Source organism: Hemitrygon akajei, unplaced genomic scaffold, assembly GCF_048418815.1.
Source record: "Hemitrygon akajei unplaced genomic scaffold, sHemAka1.3 Scf000053, whole genome shotgun sequence".
In the NCBI taxonomy this organism is placed as follows: Eukaryota; Metazoa; Chordata; class Chondrichthyes; order Myliobatiformes; family Dasyatidae; genus Hemitrygon; species Hemitrygon akajei.
In genome coordinates, this window is record NW_027331939.1 from 3,009,799 (window position 1) to 3,026,039 (window position 16,241).

Below are 16,241 nucleotides of genomic sequence, written 5' to 3' on the forward strand. Positions count from 1 at the left end.
GGAAGTGGGGGGAGTGATGGGGTGGGGTGGAGGAGAAGTTATGGGACGGGAGGGAGGAGAACTGATAGGGCAGGGAGGGAGGGGAACTGATGGTACGGGGATGGTATGCGGCGGGGAGCGAGGGAAAATGGGACGTAGAGGAAGGGGGATTGATGGGACGAGGAGCGACGGCATCTGATGGGACGGGGAGGGAGGGCAACTGATGGGATGGGGAGAGAGACGAACCAACGGGACTGGAAGGGAGGGGAAGAGATCGGACTGGGAGAGAGGGGTCTGATAGGATAGGGCGGGAGGATGGGGATTGTGGGGGGAGAGACTTACTCAATAGTAGAGGAAGGGTGGGTGGTGACGTTCTTTCGCAAATAAGACGGACGGCAAGAAAAGGGGGTATGGCCGAAGGGTAAAGGGGGTGCGAAGGGTCGGGACGCGTTCAGGACTGATGGGTGGGAGAGTTGAGTGTCCCAACGGAGAGAGAGGGGTGCGACTCACTCAACAACGGAGGGAAGAGATTGAATGGGGGAGCGAAATTTCCATCAGGAAATGTCCACCTCCCAGGATGTGGTTGATGGCGGGAGAAAGGACAAGAGGTCAGAGAGGGGAGCGTGTCAGGGCTGACGGAGTGAGTTGGGGAGTGACTCGCTGGGTAACAGAGAGAGAGAGAGGGCGATGAGGAGAGGCGAAGATCGGCATCACAAAATGGCAGCCAACCAGCGTAAGATGCAGAGCATCCAGGTGGTGGGGAGAGGACAGCGAGGGGATGGAAGGAAGAGGTTTGCAAATGATGGGATGGGAAGAAGGGTGACAAGTTGGTGAGTGTGCGGGAGTGACACACTTCGTGGTGAGGAAATGGGAGGGAGGGTCACACACTGTCACGAAATGGCTGTCGGCAGAAGGTTAAATGGAGGGTCGGCAGAGCGAGTAGGGAGGGAAAGGAGAGGAGGGATGAGGAGTTCAGATTGAGTAACCAGGGAGGGAAGTGAGTGAAAGGTGAGGAAAAGGTTGTGCCCCATTCTAAGATGCTGGGAGAGCGGTTGTCAATGGTAACCATAAAAAAATGGCCGCCAGCCAGTCTGAGATGGGCGGGTGATAGAGGCGAGAGCGAGGGCACGGAGAGCGCAGTGTTTCAGGAGTGACGGGATGCCGAGGGTGGGAGAGGGCGACTCGTAACAAGGGAGCTGGAACTGGGAGGTTCCCACAGGGAGGAATGTGACTAGCACCGTTAACCTCCATCCCCCTCCGTCTCCAAATTCCCGCCTTGATTTTTTGAGCGACCTGAGGCTCGGCCCGAATCCTTCAGGCTGTCCCGTAGAATAGAAAGACGTGTCGTCACTGGGGCCCGTCAAAGGCAGGAGTGGGCGCCGGCTTGCCGGAGAAGACGGAGGCGAGGTCTGGCGGTTCGGGCTGGTTGGGGTGGATCACCACCATTTTCTGCAGGGGGGTGGGGGAGAGGGAGTGGTCAGATGGAGGAGGGGAGGGGGAGAGAGACGTGAGGTGAGATGAGACCCACTACCCACACCCTCAGCCTGTCTCTCCCTCAGTCTGTCTCTCCCACAGTCCCCTCCCTCCCTCCCTGTCCAATCTTCTTTCTCCATCTCCTACCCCGCCTGTCTCTCCCCACCCTATCCTCCTCTTCACCCCTCTCCCCAACCTATCCTCCACTCTCCACCACTACCCCCACCCTATCCTCCTCCTGTCTACCCCACTCCACCCTATCCTCCTCTCCACCCCTCTCCCCACACTATCCTCCTCTCTCTAACCCCTCCCCACCCTATCCTCTCTCCACCCCCTCCCCATCCTATCCTCTGCTCTTCACCCCTCTCCCCACCCTTGTATTCCTTTTCTGCCCCATCTCTCTGAACTGTCTCGTCCATCAGCAATAACAGGAACGATTCTCTAATTCCCGATAAAGTGTGACATTATGTATTATCGCGGATAAATTCCACATGGAAAAGACAGTGATGTGCGTGTTTGCATTTGAACAATCGTTGTCAGACAAAAAATACAGATGCTGGCAATAAATTATTCCTTTTTTAGGGTAGCAGGCAATCACATGTGCGGTACCGCACAGAATGGAACCCGTCTGTCATGATATAGATTGTATCGATTATGTCGATTAGGTCGGAAACGGGCTTTTTTTCCCCTGGCGAAATTGGTTGATGTGAGAATTATGAGGACGGGTTTTATTGTTCCCGGCGAGGTGAAATTTGTTGATGTGTGGAATTATGAGGACGAGTTTTATTTTTTTCTGGTGTTCCCGGCGAGGTGAAATTGGGCGTTGTGGGGAATTATGAGGACGCCGGGATGTTCCTGTGCAATTTAGTGAATCTCAATGTGTTTGAAAATCCGTGGCGATTAAAACAAAATAACGTGGGTAAATGTATTGTATGGGGAAAATTAAAAGCAAAGTGCTGTGGCGACCCACTTCCCAACGCACTCGAACCGGCTCACAAAGTGGCGCGCGCCGGCATTGAGGCCGGTCCCAAATAGGGCGCCAAGCCTGCTTCACCAGCAAGTGGAAAAGCCCTCGCGCAGGACGGGACTGTGATACACAGCATTCCCGTCTGGGGAGGGCGGGATCAGGAAGGCTTAAAAGCGAGGCCGTGAAGTTTGAATAAATCTCTTTTGCAACTGCAGCTCACCGACTACGTGTCGTTATTTCAGCGCTGTGTGAAGCACACCGCTACAGTGCTACCAAAATAGCGATTTGCATAATATATTGGAAATTTCTCGTGTGCCAATTCTCAGGTCACCTGGAACACTGTTCACTGTTCACGTGTATATAGGGCAACCAGTTGAAGTCAGAGATGGTCAGTTGATATTCTCAGCAACTAACTTTTATCCCCCTGTCAGAGTCTAGTTTTCCTACTCCAACTTTGTCTCGACATTATGAGGCAAACATTGTGGTATCGCATGGAACTTGTGCTCCTTCCTTAAGAAATACTGACTCGCAATAGAGGAATGTTCACCGTCTTGTCTTCTGACGCGGCTGTACTGTGACGGGGATTGGATCACGTGGATGGACGCTCTGTCACGAAGCTGCTTCATTCTAACAATGACCTGTGCATTTACTCACACAGAGCAAGGTGAATGATTTGCAAATATTGCAGATAATCTCCGTCTGGGTTTACATGGTCGGCACAAATTTGTGGGCCGAAGGGCCTGTAATGCGCTGTAGATTTCTATGATTCTATGATTTGAGAGTTTGGGTACAGGGAGTATGCATCTTGTCCTGTGCAGTCGAGGCCTAGGAGGCAAAATTTCAGAAGAATGAATACACTGTTCACGACGGATATCAGATGAAATTCTTAAACGCTCGTGAGTGGTGGATCATTGGAATCCGATAGCAGTGAATCTGTGGTTAACAGTAATCCAAATTTACCCTTGATGGGTAGTGGAGGGCGATTAAGTTGGGGGTGTCTGATTGCGAATCATAATGTTTATCTCATTCCTTTATCTGTCTCCAGTGAATTTAGGGGCGATTGTCATCCTGTCCCGGGGAAAGTGCGACCTCTCCTTCTGCACCACACGGTACCTGGTGGCCATGGCAGCGGCGGATCTACTGGTCATTATCACTGAGGCCGTTTTGTATCAACTCAATCATCATTATTTTCCTGTTTGTTTCCTGAACGTCACCTCTGTGTGCACTGTTCTCCGTGTCCTGTCCCGCATTGCCGTGAACTGTTCCGTCTGGTTCACCGTCACTTTCACCTTCGATCGGTTTGTTGCCATTTGCTGTCAGAAACTGAAAACAAAGTACTGCACGGGGAGAACGGCGGCCGTGGTTCTATCGTCATCTAGCGGTCTGTTCTTTCTGAAAAACGGCCCACTCGACTTCACTTACAGAGAGATCCTTAACAATGTACCATGGTTCTGTTATCCGAAGCCAAGTTACTTCACTGAACCGGCGTGGGTGGTGTATGACTAGTTTGTCATCGTTTTGACTCCGCTCCTCCCATTCGGCGTAATTCTGCTGCTCAACGATCTGACAGTCAGGCACATTTTTGTGGCCAGTCGAGTCCGTAGGGGGCTGACGGGTCAGAGCAAGGGGGGAAACAGAAGTCACCCTTAGGAGAGCCGGAAGAGGTTCTGTGGTTTCGCTCTTCACCCTCTCCGGCAGCTTCATCCTCCTGTGACTGACGAATGTTGCAGAATTTATCTACTATCACAACACCGGGATAGGGACACAGGAGAATGACTCGGAAATTATTTCTGCCTATGCCGGATATTTGCTAAGGAATTTCAGCTGCTGCACGAACACATTCACTTACGCCGCCACTCAGTCCAGATTCCGAGAGCAGGTGAAAAGCACGGTGAAATATCCGTTCATTTCAGTTCTCAGGTTCACTAACAGAGCAACCCCCTAACGAAGCACAAACCTGCCCACAGTCAGCCCCGCTGCTCCTGACTTCTACCCTCTCTTCCCTAAGGTGACGCAGCTGGCTGAATACCGACCGATCGTACTGCTACGAAGTCCATACAGTAAGCGTTTCTACTCTCCTTCGATCGCACGTCTGGGAACGTGGCGCTGTATATCCATCTCCCATCGGTGACGGAATTCTCATTCCCCAGGTCAATGTGTCGGGTGAGTGACATCATCTTGCAATCTCCGGGAACAGTGACACTCCCCGCACACTGCCCTCTGTCGGAGACCCCGTCCTTTCAGTGACAATAAGGAGGTTCCACTTTCTCCTCAGTCCCCAGATACAGTGACTCTGCCGCAACAATTTTCAATTATTACCAAGGAATGTTACAAATTACAGCGACTCACTAAAGTCTATAATGTCTGAGGGTGGTGGCCCTGCATCCAGAGCAACCATCCCTTGTACCTGATGGTTGACCATCTATTGTAGGAGTGACCAGAACACGTCCATCCCAGTAGCACGGAAACTCCATTCATTGTTCCCGGTGGTAGTGAAGCCTCAGACATTGAGCCGTGTGCTGTTGAACGTCCATTCATTGTTTCCGGTGGTAGTGAGTCCTCAGCCATTGACCCGTGTGGTGTTGACCCTCCATTCATTGTTCCCGGTGGTAGTGAAGCCTCAGCCATTGACCCGTGTGGTGTTCAACCTCCATTCATTGTTCCCGGTGGTAGTGAAGCCTCAGTCATTGACCCGTGTGGTGTTGAACCTCCATTCATTGTTCCCGGTGGTAGTGAAACCTCAGCCATTGACCCGTGTGGTGTTCAACCTCCATTCATTGTTCCCGGTGGTAGTGAAGCCTCAGCCATTGACCCGTGTGGTGTTGAACCTCCATTCATTGTTTCCGGTGGCAGTGAGTCCTCAGCCATTGAACCGTGTGGTGTTGAAACTCCATTCATTGTTCCCGGTGGTAGTGAAGCCTCAGCCATTGACCCGTGTGGTGTTGAACCTCCATTCATTGTTTCCGGTGGCAGTGAGTCCCCAGCCATTGACCCGTGTGGTGTTGAACCTCCATTCATTGTTCCCGGTGGTAATGAAGCCTCAGTCATTGACCCGTGTGGTGTTGAACCTCCATTCATTGTTCCCGCTGGTAGTGAAGTCTCAACCATTGACCCCTGTGGTGTTGAACATTCATTCATTGTTCCCGGTGGCAGTGAAGCCTCAGTCATTAACCCGTGTGGTGTTCAACCTCCATTCATTGTTCCCGGTGGTAGTGAAGCCTCAGTCATTGACCCTTGTGCTGCTGAACCTCCATTCATTGTTCCCGGTGGTAGTGAAGCCTCAGCCATTGACCAGTGTGGTGTTCAACCTCCATTCATTGTTCCCGGTGGTAGTGAAGCCTCGGTCATTGACCCGGGTTGTGTTCAACCTCCATTCATTGTTCCGGGTGGTAGTGAAGCCTCAGTCATTGACCCGTGTGGTGTTGAACCTCCATTCATTGTTCCCGGTGGTAGTGAAGCCTCCGTCATTGACCCGTGTTGTGTTCAACCTCCATTCATTGTTCCCGGTGGTTGTGAAGCCTCAGCCATTGACCCGTGTGGTGTTGACCCTCCATTCATTGTTCCCAGTGGTAGTGAAGCCTCAGCCATTGACCCGTGTGGTGTTCAACCTCCATTCATTGTTCCCGGTGGTAGTGAGACCTCAGCCATTGACCCGTGTGCTGTTGAACCTCCATTCAATGTTCCCGGTGGTAGTGAAGCCTCGGCCATTGACCCGTGTGGTGTTGAACCTCCATTCATTGTTCCCGGTGGTAGTGAAGCCTCAGCCATTGAGCCGTGTGCTGTTGAACCTCCATTCATTGTTCCCGGTGGTAGTGAAGCCTCAGCCATTGACGCGTGTGGTGTTCAACCTCCATTCATTGTTCCCGGTGGTAGTGAAGACTCGGCCATTGACCCGTGTGGTGTTGAACCTCCATTCATTGTTCCCGGTGGTAGTGAAGCCTCAGCCATTGACCCGTGTGGTGTTCAACCTCCATTCATTGTTCCCGGTGGTAGTGAGACCTCAGCCATTGACCCGTGTGCTGTTGAACATCCATTCAATGTTCCCGGTGGTAGTGAAGCCTCAGTCATTGTCCCGTGTGTTGCCGAACGTCCATGCATTGTTCCCGGTGGGAGTGAAGTCTCAATCATTGACCCGTGTGGTGTTGAACCTCCATTCATTGTTCCCGCTGGTAGTGAAGTCTCAACCATTGACCCGTGTGGTGTTGAAACTTCATTCATTGTTCCTGGTGTTAGTGAAGCCTCAGTCATTGACCCGTGTGGTGTTGAACCTCCATTCATTGTTCCCTGTGGCAGTGAAGCCTCAGCCATTGCCCGTGTGGTGTTGAACCTCCATTCATTGTTCCCGGTGGTAGTGAAGCCTCAGCAATTGACCCGTGTGGTGTTGAACCTCCATTCATTGTTCCCGGTGGTAGTGAAGCCTCAGCCATTGACCCGTGTGGTGTTGAACCTCCATTCATTGTTCCCGGTGGTAGTGAAGCCTCAGCCATTGACCCGTGTGGTGTTCGACCTCCATTCATTGTTCCCGGTGGTAGTGAGACCTCAGCCATTGACCCGTGTGGTGTTGAACCTCCATTCATTGTTCCCGGTGGTAGTGGAACCTCAGCCATTGACCCGTGTGGTGTTGAACCTCCATTCATTGTTCCCGGTGGTAGTGAACCCTCAGTCATTGACCCGTGTGGTGTTGAACCTCCATTCATTGTTCCCGGTGGTAGTGAACCCTCAGTCATTGACCCGTGTGCTGCTGAACCTCCATTCATTGTTCCCGGTGGTAGTGAAGCCTCAGCCATTGACCCGTCTGGTGTTCAACCTCCATTAATTGTTCCCGGTGGTAGTGAAGCCTCAGCAATTGACCCGTGTGGTGTCGACCCTCCATTCATTGTTCCCGGTGGTAGTGAAGCCTCAGTCATTGACCCGTGTGTTGTTGAACCTCCATTCATTGTTCCCGCTGGTAGTGAAGTCTCAATCATTGACCCGTGTGGTGTTGACCCTCCATTCATTGTTCCCGCTGGTAGTGAAGACTCAGTCATTGACCCGTGTGATGTTGACCCTCCATTCATTGTTCCCGGTGGCAGTGAAGACTCAGTCATTGACCCGTGTGATGTTGAGCCTACATTCATTGTTCCCGGTGGTAGTGATGCCACAGCCATTGACCCGGGTGGTGTTGACCCTCCATTCATTGTTCCCGGTGGTAGTGAAGCCACAGCCATTGACCCGTGGGGTGTTGAACCTCCATTCATTGTTCCCGGTGGTAGTGAAGCCTCAGCCATTGACCCGTGTGGTGTTGACCCTCCATTCATTGTTCCCGGTGGTAGTGAAGCCTCAGCCATTGACCCGTGTGGTGTTGACCATCCATTCATTGTTCCCGGTGGTAGTGAAGCCTCAGCCATTGACCCGTGTGGTGTTGAACCTCCATTCATTGTTCCCGGTGGTAGTGAAGCCTCAGCCATTGACCCGTGTGGTGTTGAACCTCCATTCATTGTTCCCGGTGGTAGTGAAGCCTCAGCCATTGACCCGTGTGCTGTTGAACCTCCATTCATTGTTCCCGGTGGTAGTGAAGGCTCAGCCATTGACCCGTGTGCTGCTGAACCTCCATTCATTGTTCCCGGTGGTAGTGAAGCCTCAGCCATTGACCCGTGTGGTGTTGACCCTCCATTCATTGTTCCCGGTGGTAGTGAAGCCTCAGTCATTGACCCGTGTGGTGTTGAACCTCCATTCATTGTTCCCGGTGGTAGTGAAGCCTCAGCCATTGACCCGTGTGGTGTTGACCCTCCATTCATTGTTCCCGGTGGTAGTGAAACCTCAGCCATTGACCCGTGTGGTGTTGACACTCCATTCATTGTTCCCGGTGATAGTGAAGCCTCAGCCATTGACCCGTGTGGTGTTGAACCTCCATTCATTGTTCCCGGTGGTAGTGAAGCCTCAGCCATTGATCCATGTGGTGTTGAACCTCCATTCATTGTTCCCGGAGGTAGTGAAGCCTCAGCCATTGACCCGTGTGGTGTTGAACCTCCATTCATTGTTCCCGGAGGTAGTGAAGCCACAGCCATTGACCCGTGTGGTATTGAACCTCCATTCATTGTGCCCTGTGGTAGTGAAGCCTCAGTCATTGACCCGTGTGGTGTTGAACCTCCATTCATTGTTCCCGGTGGTAGTGAAGCCTCCGCCATTGACCCGTGTGGTGTTGACACTCCATTCATTGTTCCCGGTGGTAGTGAAGCCTCAGCCATTGACCCGTGTGGTGTTGAACCTCCATTCATTGTTCCCGGTGGTAGTGAAGCCTCAGTCATTGACCCGTGTGGTGTTGAACCTCCATTCATTGTTCCCGGTGGTAGTGAAGCCTCAGCCATTGACCCGTGTGGTGTTGAACCTCCATTCATTGTTGCTGTTGGTAGTGAAGCCTCAGTCATTGACCCGTGTGGTGTTGAACCTCCATTCATTGTTCCCGGTGGTAGTGAAGCCTCAGCCATTGACCCGTGTGGTGTTGAACCTCCATTCATTGTTGCTGTTGGTAGTGAAGCCTCAGTCATTGACCCGTGTTGTGTTGACCCTCCATTCATTCTTCCCTGTGGTAGTGAAGCCTCAGCCATTGACCCGTGTGGTGTTGACTCTCCATTCATTGTTCCCGGTGGTAGTGAAGCCTCAGCCATTGACCCGTGTGGTGTTGAACCTCCATTCATTGTTCCCGGTGGTAGTGAAGCCTCAGCCATTGATCCGTGTGATGTTGAACTTCCATTCATTGTTCTCGGTGGTAGTGAAGCCTCAGCCATTGACCCGTGTGGTGTTGACTCTCCATTCATTGTTCCCGGTGGTAGTGAAGCCTCAGCCATTGACCCGTGTGGTGTTGACCCTCCATTCATTGTTCCCGGTGGTAGTGAAGCCTCAGTCATTGACCCGTGTGGTGTTGAACCTCCATTCATTGTTCCCGGTGGTAGTGAATCCTCAGCCATTGACCCGTGTGGTGTTGACCCTCCATTCATTGTTCCCGGTGGTAGTGAAGCCTCAGCCATTGACCCGTGTGGTGTTGACCCTCCATTCATTGTTCCCGGTGGTAGTGAAGCCTCAGCCATTGACCCGTGTGCTGTTGAACCTCCATTCATTGTTCCCGGTGGTAGGGAAGCCTCAGTCATTGACCCGTGTGGTGTTGACGCTCCATTCATTGTTCCCGGTGGTAGTGAAGCCTCAGCCATTGACCCGTGTGCTGTTGAACCTCCATTCATTGTTCCCGGTGGTAGTGAAGCCTCAGTCATTGACCCGTGTGGTGTTCAACCTCCATTCATTGTTCCCGGTGGTAGTGAAGCCTCGGCCATTGACCCGTGTGGTGTTGAACCTCCATTCATTGTTCCCGGTGGTAGTGAAGGCTCAGCCATTGACCCGTGTGGTGTTGAAACTCCATTCATTGTTCCCGGTGGCAGTGAGTCCTCAGCCATTGAACCGTGTGGTGTTGAAACTCCATTCATTGTTCCCGGTGGTAGTGAAGCCTCAGCCATTGACCCGTGTGGTGTTGAACCTCCATTCATTGTTTCCGGTGGCAGTGAGTCCCCAGCCATTGACCCGTGTGGTGTTGAACCTCCATTCATTGTTCCCGGTGGTAATGAAGCGTCAGTCATTGACCCGTGTGGTGTTGAACTTCCATTCATTGTTCCCGCTGGTAGTGAAGTCTCAACCATTGACCCCTGTGGTGTTGAACATTCATTCATTGTTCCCGGTGGCAGTGAAGCCTCAGTCATTGACCCGTGTGGTGTTGAACCTCCATTCATTGTTCCCGGTGGTAGTGAAGCCTCAGCCATTGACCCGTGTGGTGTTGAACCTCCATTCATTGTTCACGGTGGTAGTGAAGCCTCAGCCATTGACCCTTGTGCTGCTGAACCTCCATTCATTGTTCCCGGTGGTAGTGAAGCCTCAGCCATTGACCAGTGTGGTGTTCAACCTCCATTCATTGTTCCCGGTGGTAGTGAAGCCTCAGTCATTGACCCGGGTTGTGTTCAACCTCCATTCATTGTTCCCGGTGGTAGTGAAGCCTCAGTCATTGACCCGTGTGGTGTTGAACCTCCATTCATTGTTCCCGGTGGTAGTGAAGCCTCAGTCATTGACCCGTGTTGTGTTCAACCTCCATTCATTGTTCCCGGTGGTTGTGAAGCCTCAGCCATTGACCCGTGTGGTGTTGACCCTCCATTCATTGTTCCCGGTGGTAGTGAAGCCTCAGCCATTGCCCGTGTGGTGTTCAACCTCCATTCATTGTTCCCGGTGGTAGTGAGACCTCAGCCATTGACCCGTGTGCTGTTGAACCTCCATTCAATGTTCCCGGTGGTAGTGAAGCCTCGGCCATTGACCCGTGTGGTGTTGAACCTCCATTCATTGTTCCCGGTGGTAGTGAAGCCTCAGCCATTGACGCGTGTGGTGTTCAACCTCCATTCATTGTTCCCGGTGGTAGTGAAGACTCGGCCATTGACCCGTGTGGTGTTGAACCTCCATTCATTGTTCCCGGTGGTAGTGAAGCCTCAGCCATTGACCCGTGTGGTGTTCAACCTCCATTCATTGTTCCCGGTGGTAGTGAGACCTCAGCCATTGACCCGTGTGCTGTTGAACCTCCATTCAATGTTCCCGGTGGTAGTGAAGCCTCAGTCATTGTCCCGTGTGTTGTTGAACCTCCATTCATTGTTCCCGGTGGGAGTGAAGTCTCAATCATTGACCCGTGTGGTGTTGAACCTCCATTCATTGTTCCCGCTGGTAGTGAAGTCTCAACCATTGACCCGTGTGGTGTTGAAACTTCATTCATTGTTCCTGGTGTTAGTGAAGCCTCAGTCATTGACCCGTGTGGTGTTGAACCTCCATTCATTCTTCACTGTGGCAGTGAAGCCTCAGCCATTGACCCGTGTGGTGTTGAAACTCCATTCATTGTTCCGGTGGTAGTGCAGCCTCAGCAATTGACCCGTGTGGTGTTGAACCTCCATTCATTGTTCCCGGTGGTAGTGAACCCTCAGTCATTGACCCGTGTGCTGCTGAAACTCCATTCATTGTTCCCGGTGGTAGTGAAGCCTCAGCCATTGACCCGTCTGGTGTTCAACCTCCATTAATTGTTCCCGGTGGTAGTGAAGCCTCAGCAATTGACCCGTGTGGTGTCGACCCTCCATTCATTGTTCCCGGTGGTAGTGAAGCCTCAGTCATTGACCCGTGTGTTGTTGAACCTCCATTCATTGTTCCCGGTGGTAGTGAAGCCTCAGCCATTGACCCGTGTGCTGTTGAACCTCCATTCATTGTTCCCGGTGGTAGTGAAGCCTCAGTCATTGACCCGTGTGGTGTTGACCCTCCATTCATTGTTCCCGGTGGTAGTGAAGCCTCAGCCATTGACCCGTGTGCTGTTGAACCTCCATTCATTGTTCCGGTGGTAGTGAAGCCTCAGTCATTGACCCGTGTGGTGTTCAACCTCCATTCATTGTTCCCGGTGGTAGTGAAGCCTCGGCCATTGACCCGTGTGGTGTTGAACTTCCATTCATTGTTCCCGGTGGTAGTGAAGGCTCAGCCATTGACCCGTGTGGTGTTGAACCTCCATTCATTGTTCACGGTGGTAGTGAAACCTCAGCCATTGACCCGTGTGGTGCTCAACCTCCATTCATTGTTCCCGGTGGTAGTGAGACCTCAGCCATTGACCCGTGTGCTGTTGAACCTCCATTCAATGTTCCCGGTGGTAGTGAAGCCTCAGTCATTGTCCCGTGTGTTGTTGAACCTCCATTCGTTGTTCCCGGTGGGAGTGAAGTCTCAATCATTGACCCGTGTGGTGTTGAACCTCCATTCATTGTTCCCGCTGGTAGTGAAGTCTCAACCATTGACCCGTGTGGTGTTGAAACTTCATTCATTGTTCCTGGTGTTAGTGAAGCCTCAGTCATTGACCCGTGTGGTGTTGAACCTCCATTCATTCTTCCCTGTGGCAGTGAAGCCTCAGCCATTGACCCGTGTGGTGTTGAAACTCCATTCATTGTTCCCGGTGGTAGTGCAGCCTCAGCAATTGACCCGTGTGGTGTTGAACCTCCATTCATTGTTCCCGCTGGTAGTGAAGTCTCAACCATTGACCCCTGTGGTGTTGAACATTCATTCATTGTTCCCGGTGGCAGTGAAGCCTCAGTCATTAACCCGTGTGGTGTTCAACCTCCATTCATTGTTCCCGGTGGTAGTGAAGCCTCAGTCATTGACCCTTGTGCTGCTGAACCTCCATTCATTGTTCCCGGTGGTAGTGAAGCCTCAGCCATTGACCAGTGTGGTGTTCAACCTCCATTCATTGTTCCCGGTGGTAGTGAAGCCTCGGTCATTGACCCGGGTTGTGTTCAACCTCCATTCATTGTTCCGGGTGGTAATGAAGCCTCAGTCATTGACCCGTGTGGTGTTGAACCTCCATTCATTGTTCCCGGTGGTAGTGAAGCCTCAGTCATTGACCCGTGTTGTGTTCAACCTCCATTCATTGTTCCCGGTGGTTGTGAAGCCTCAGCCATTGACCCGTGTGGTGTTGACCCTCCATTCATTGTTCCCAGTGGTAGTGAAGCCTCAGCCATTGACCCGTGTGGTGTTCAACCTCCATTCATTGTTCCCGGTGGTAGTGAGACCTCAGCCATTGACCCGTGTGCTGTTGAACCTCCATTCAATGTTCCCGGTGGTAGTGAAGCCTCGGCCATTGACCCGTGTGGTGTTGAACCTCCATTCATTGTTCCCGGTGGTAGTGAAGCCTCAGCCATTGAGCCGTGTGCTGTTGAACCTCCATTCATTGTTCCCGGTGGTAGTGAAGCCTCAGCCATTGACGCGTGTGGTGTTCAACCTCCATTCATTGTTCCCGGTGGTAGTGAAGACTCGGCCATTGACCCGTGTGGTGTTGAACCTCCATTCATTGTTCCCGGTGGTAGTGAAGCCTCAGCCATTGACCCGTGTGGTGTTCAACCTCCATTCATTGTTCCCGGTGGTAGTGAGACCTCAGCCATTGACCCGTGTGCTGTTGAACCTCCATTCAATGTTCCCGGTGGTAGTGAAGCCTCAGTCATTGTCCCGTGTGTTGCCGAACGTCCATGCATTGTTCCCGGTGGGAGTGAAGTCTCAATCATTGACCCGTGTGGTGTTGAACCTCCATTCATTGTTCCCGCTGGTAGTGAAGTCTCAACCATTGACCCGTGTGGTGTTGAAACTTCATTCATTGTTCCTGGTGTTAGTGAAGCCTCAGCCATTGCCCGTGTGGTGTTGAACCTCCATTCATTGTTCCCGGTGGTAGTGAAGCCTCAGCAATTGACCCGTGTGGTGTTGAACCTCCATTCATTGTTCCCGGTGGTAGTGAAGCCTCAGCCATTGACCCGTGTGGTGTTGAACATTCATTCATTGTTCCCGGTGGTAGTGAAGCCTCAGCCATTGACCCGTGTGGTGTTCGACCTCCATTCATTGTTCCCGGTGGTAGTGAGACCTCAGCCATTGACCCGTGTGGTGTTGAACCTCCATTCATTGTTCCCGGTGGTAGTGGAACCTCAGCCATTGACCCGTGTGGTGTTGAACCTCCATTCATTGTTCCCGGTGGTAGTGAACCCTCAGTCATTGACCCGTGTGCTGCTGAACCTCCATTCATTGTTCCCGGTGGTAGTGAAGCCTCAGCCATTGACCCGTCTGGTGTTCAACCTCCATTAATTGTTCCCGGTGGTAGTGAAGCCTCAGCAATTGACCCGTGTGGTGTCGACCCTCCATTCATTGTTCCCGGTGGTAGTGAAGCCTCAGTCATTGACCCGTGTGTTGTTGAACCTCCATTCATTGTTCCCGCTGGTAGTGAAGTCTCAATCATTGACCCGTGTGGTGTTGACCCTCCATTCATTGTTCCCGCTGGTAGTGAAGACTCAGTCATTGACCCGTGTGATGTTGACCCTCCATTCATTGTTCCCGGTGGCAGTGAAGACTCAGTCATTGACCCGTGTGATGTTGAGCCTACATTCATTGTTCCCTGTGGTAGTGATGCCACAGCCATTGACCCGGGTGGTGTTGACCCTCCATTCATTGTTCCCGGTGGTAGTGAAGCCACAGCCATTGACCCGTGTGGTGTTGAACCTCCATTCATTGTTCCCGGTGGTAGTGAAGCCTCAGCCATTGACCCGTGTGGTGTTGACCCTCCATTCATTGTTCCCGGTGGTAGTGAAGCCTCAGCCATTGACCCGTGTGGTGTTGACCCTCCATTCATTGTTCCCGGTGGTAGTGAAGCCTCAGCCATTGACCCGTGTGGTGTTGAACCTCCATTCATTGTTCCCGGTGGTAGTGAAGCCTCAGCCATTGACCCGTGTGGTGTTGAACCTCCATTCATTGTTCCCGGTGGTAGTGAAGCCTCAGCCATTGACCCGTGTGCTGTTGAACCTCCATTCATTGTTCCCGGTGGTAGTGAAGGCTCAGCCATTGACCCGTGTGCTGCTGAACCTCCATTCATTGTTCCCGGTGGTAGTGAAGCCTCAGCCATTGACCCGTGTGGTGTTGACCCTCCATTCATTGTTCCCGGTGGTAGTGAAGCCTCAGTCATTGACCCGTGTGGTGTTGAACCTCCATTCATTGTTCCCGGTGGTAGTGAAGCCTCAGCCATTGACCCGTGTGGTGTTGACCCTCCATTCATTGTTCCCGGTGGTAGTGAAACCTCAGCCATTGACCCGTGTGGTGTTGACACTCCATTCATTGTTCCCGGTGATAGTGAAGCCTCAGCCATTGACCCGTGTGGTGTTGAACCTCCATTCATTGTTCCCGGTGGTAGTGAAGCCTCAGCCATTGATCCATGTGGTGTTGAACCTCCATTCATTGTTCCCGGAGGTAGTGAAGCCTCAGCCATTGACCCGTGTGGTGTTGAACCTCCATTCATTGTTCCCGGAGGTAGTGAAGCCACAGCCATTGACCCGTGTGGTATTGAACCTCCATTCATTGTGCCCTGTGGTAGTGAAGCCTCAGTCATTGACCCGTGTGGTGTTGAACCTCCATTCATTGTTCCCGGTGGTAGTGAAGCCTCCGCCATTGACCCGTGTGGTGTTGACACTCCATTCATTGTTCCCGGTGGTAGTGAAGCCTCAGCCATTGACCCGTGTGGTGTTGAACCTCCATTCATTGTTCCCGGTGGTAGTGAAGCCTCAGTCATTGACCCGTGTGGTGTTGAACCTCCATTCATTGTTCCCGGTGGTAGTGAAGCCTCAGCCATTGACCCGTGTGGTGTTGAACCTCCATTCATTGTTGCTGTTGGTAGTGAAGCCTCAGTCATTGACCCGTGTGGTGTTGAACCTCCATTCATTGTTCCCGGTGGTAGTGAAGCCTCAGCCATTGACCCGTGTGGTGTTGAACCTCCATTCATTGTTGCTGTTGGTAGTGAAGCCTCAGTCATTGACCCGTGTTGTGTTGACCCTCCATTCATTGTTCCCTGTGGTAGTGAAGCCTCAGCCATTGACCCGTGTGGTGTTGACTCTCCATTCATTGTTCCCGGTGGTAGTGAAGCCTCAGCCATTGACCCGTGTGGTGTTGAACCTCCATTCATTGTTCCCGGTGGTAGTGAAGCCTCAGCCATTGATCCGTGTGATGTTGAACTTCCATTCATTGTTCTCGGTGGTAGTGAAGCCTCAGCCATTGACCCGTGTGGTGTTGACTCTCCATTCATTGTTCCCGGTGGTAGTGAAGCCTCAGCCATTGACCCGTGTGGTGTTGACCCTCCATTCATTGTTCCCGGTGGTAGTGAAGCCTCAGTCATTGACCCGTGTGGTGTTGAACCTCCATTCATTGTTCCCGGTGGTAGTGAATCCTCAGCCATTGACCCGTGTGGTGTTGACCCTCCATTCATTGTTCCCGG

The 16,241-nt window shown here is 52.2% G+C and overlaps 1 pseudogene; it reads left to right on the forward strand.

Annotated features, from left to right (window-relative positions):
- The window catches only part of LOC140721279 (N-acetyllactosaminide beta-1,3-N-acetylglucosaminyltransferase 3 pseudogene), a 418,101-nt pseudogene that overhangs the window by 52,766 nt on the left and 349,094 nt on the right, over positions 1-16,241 (forward strand).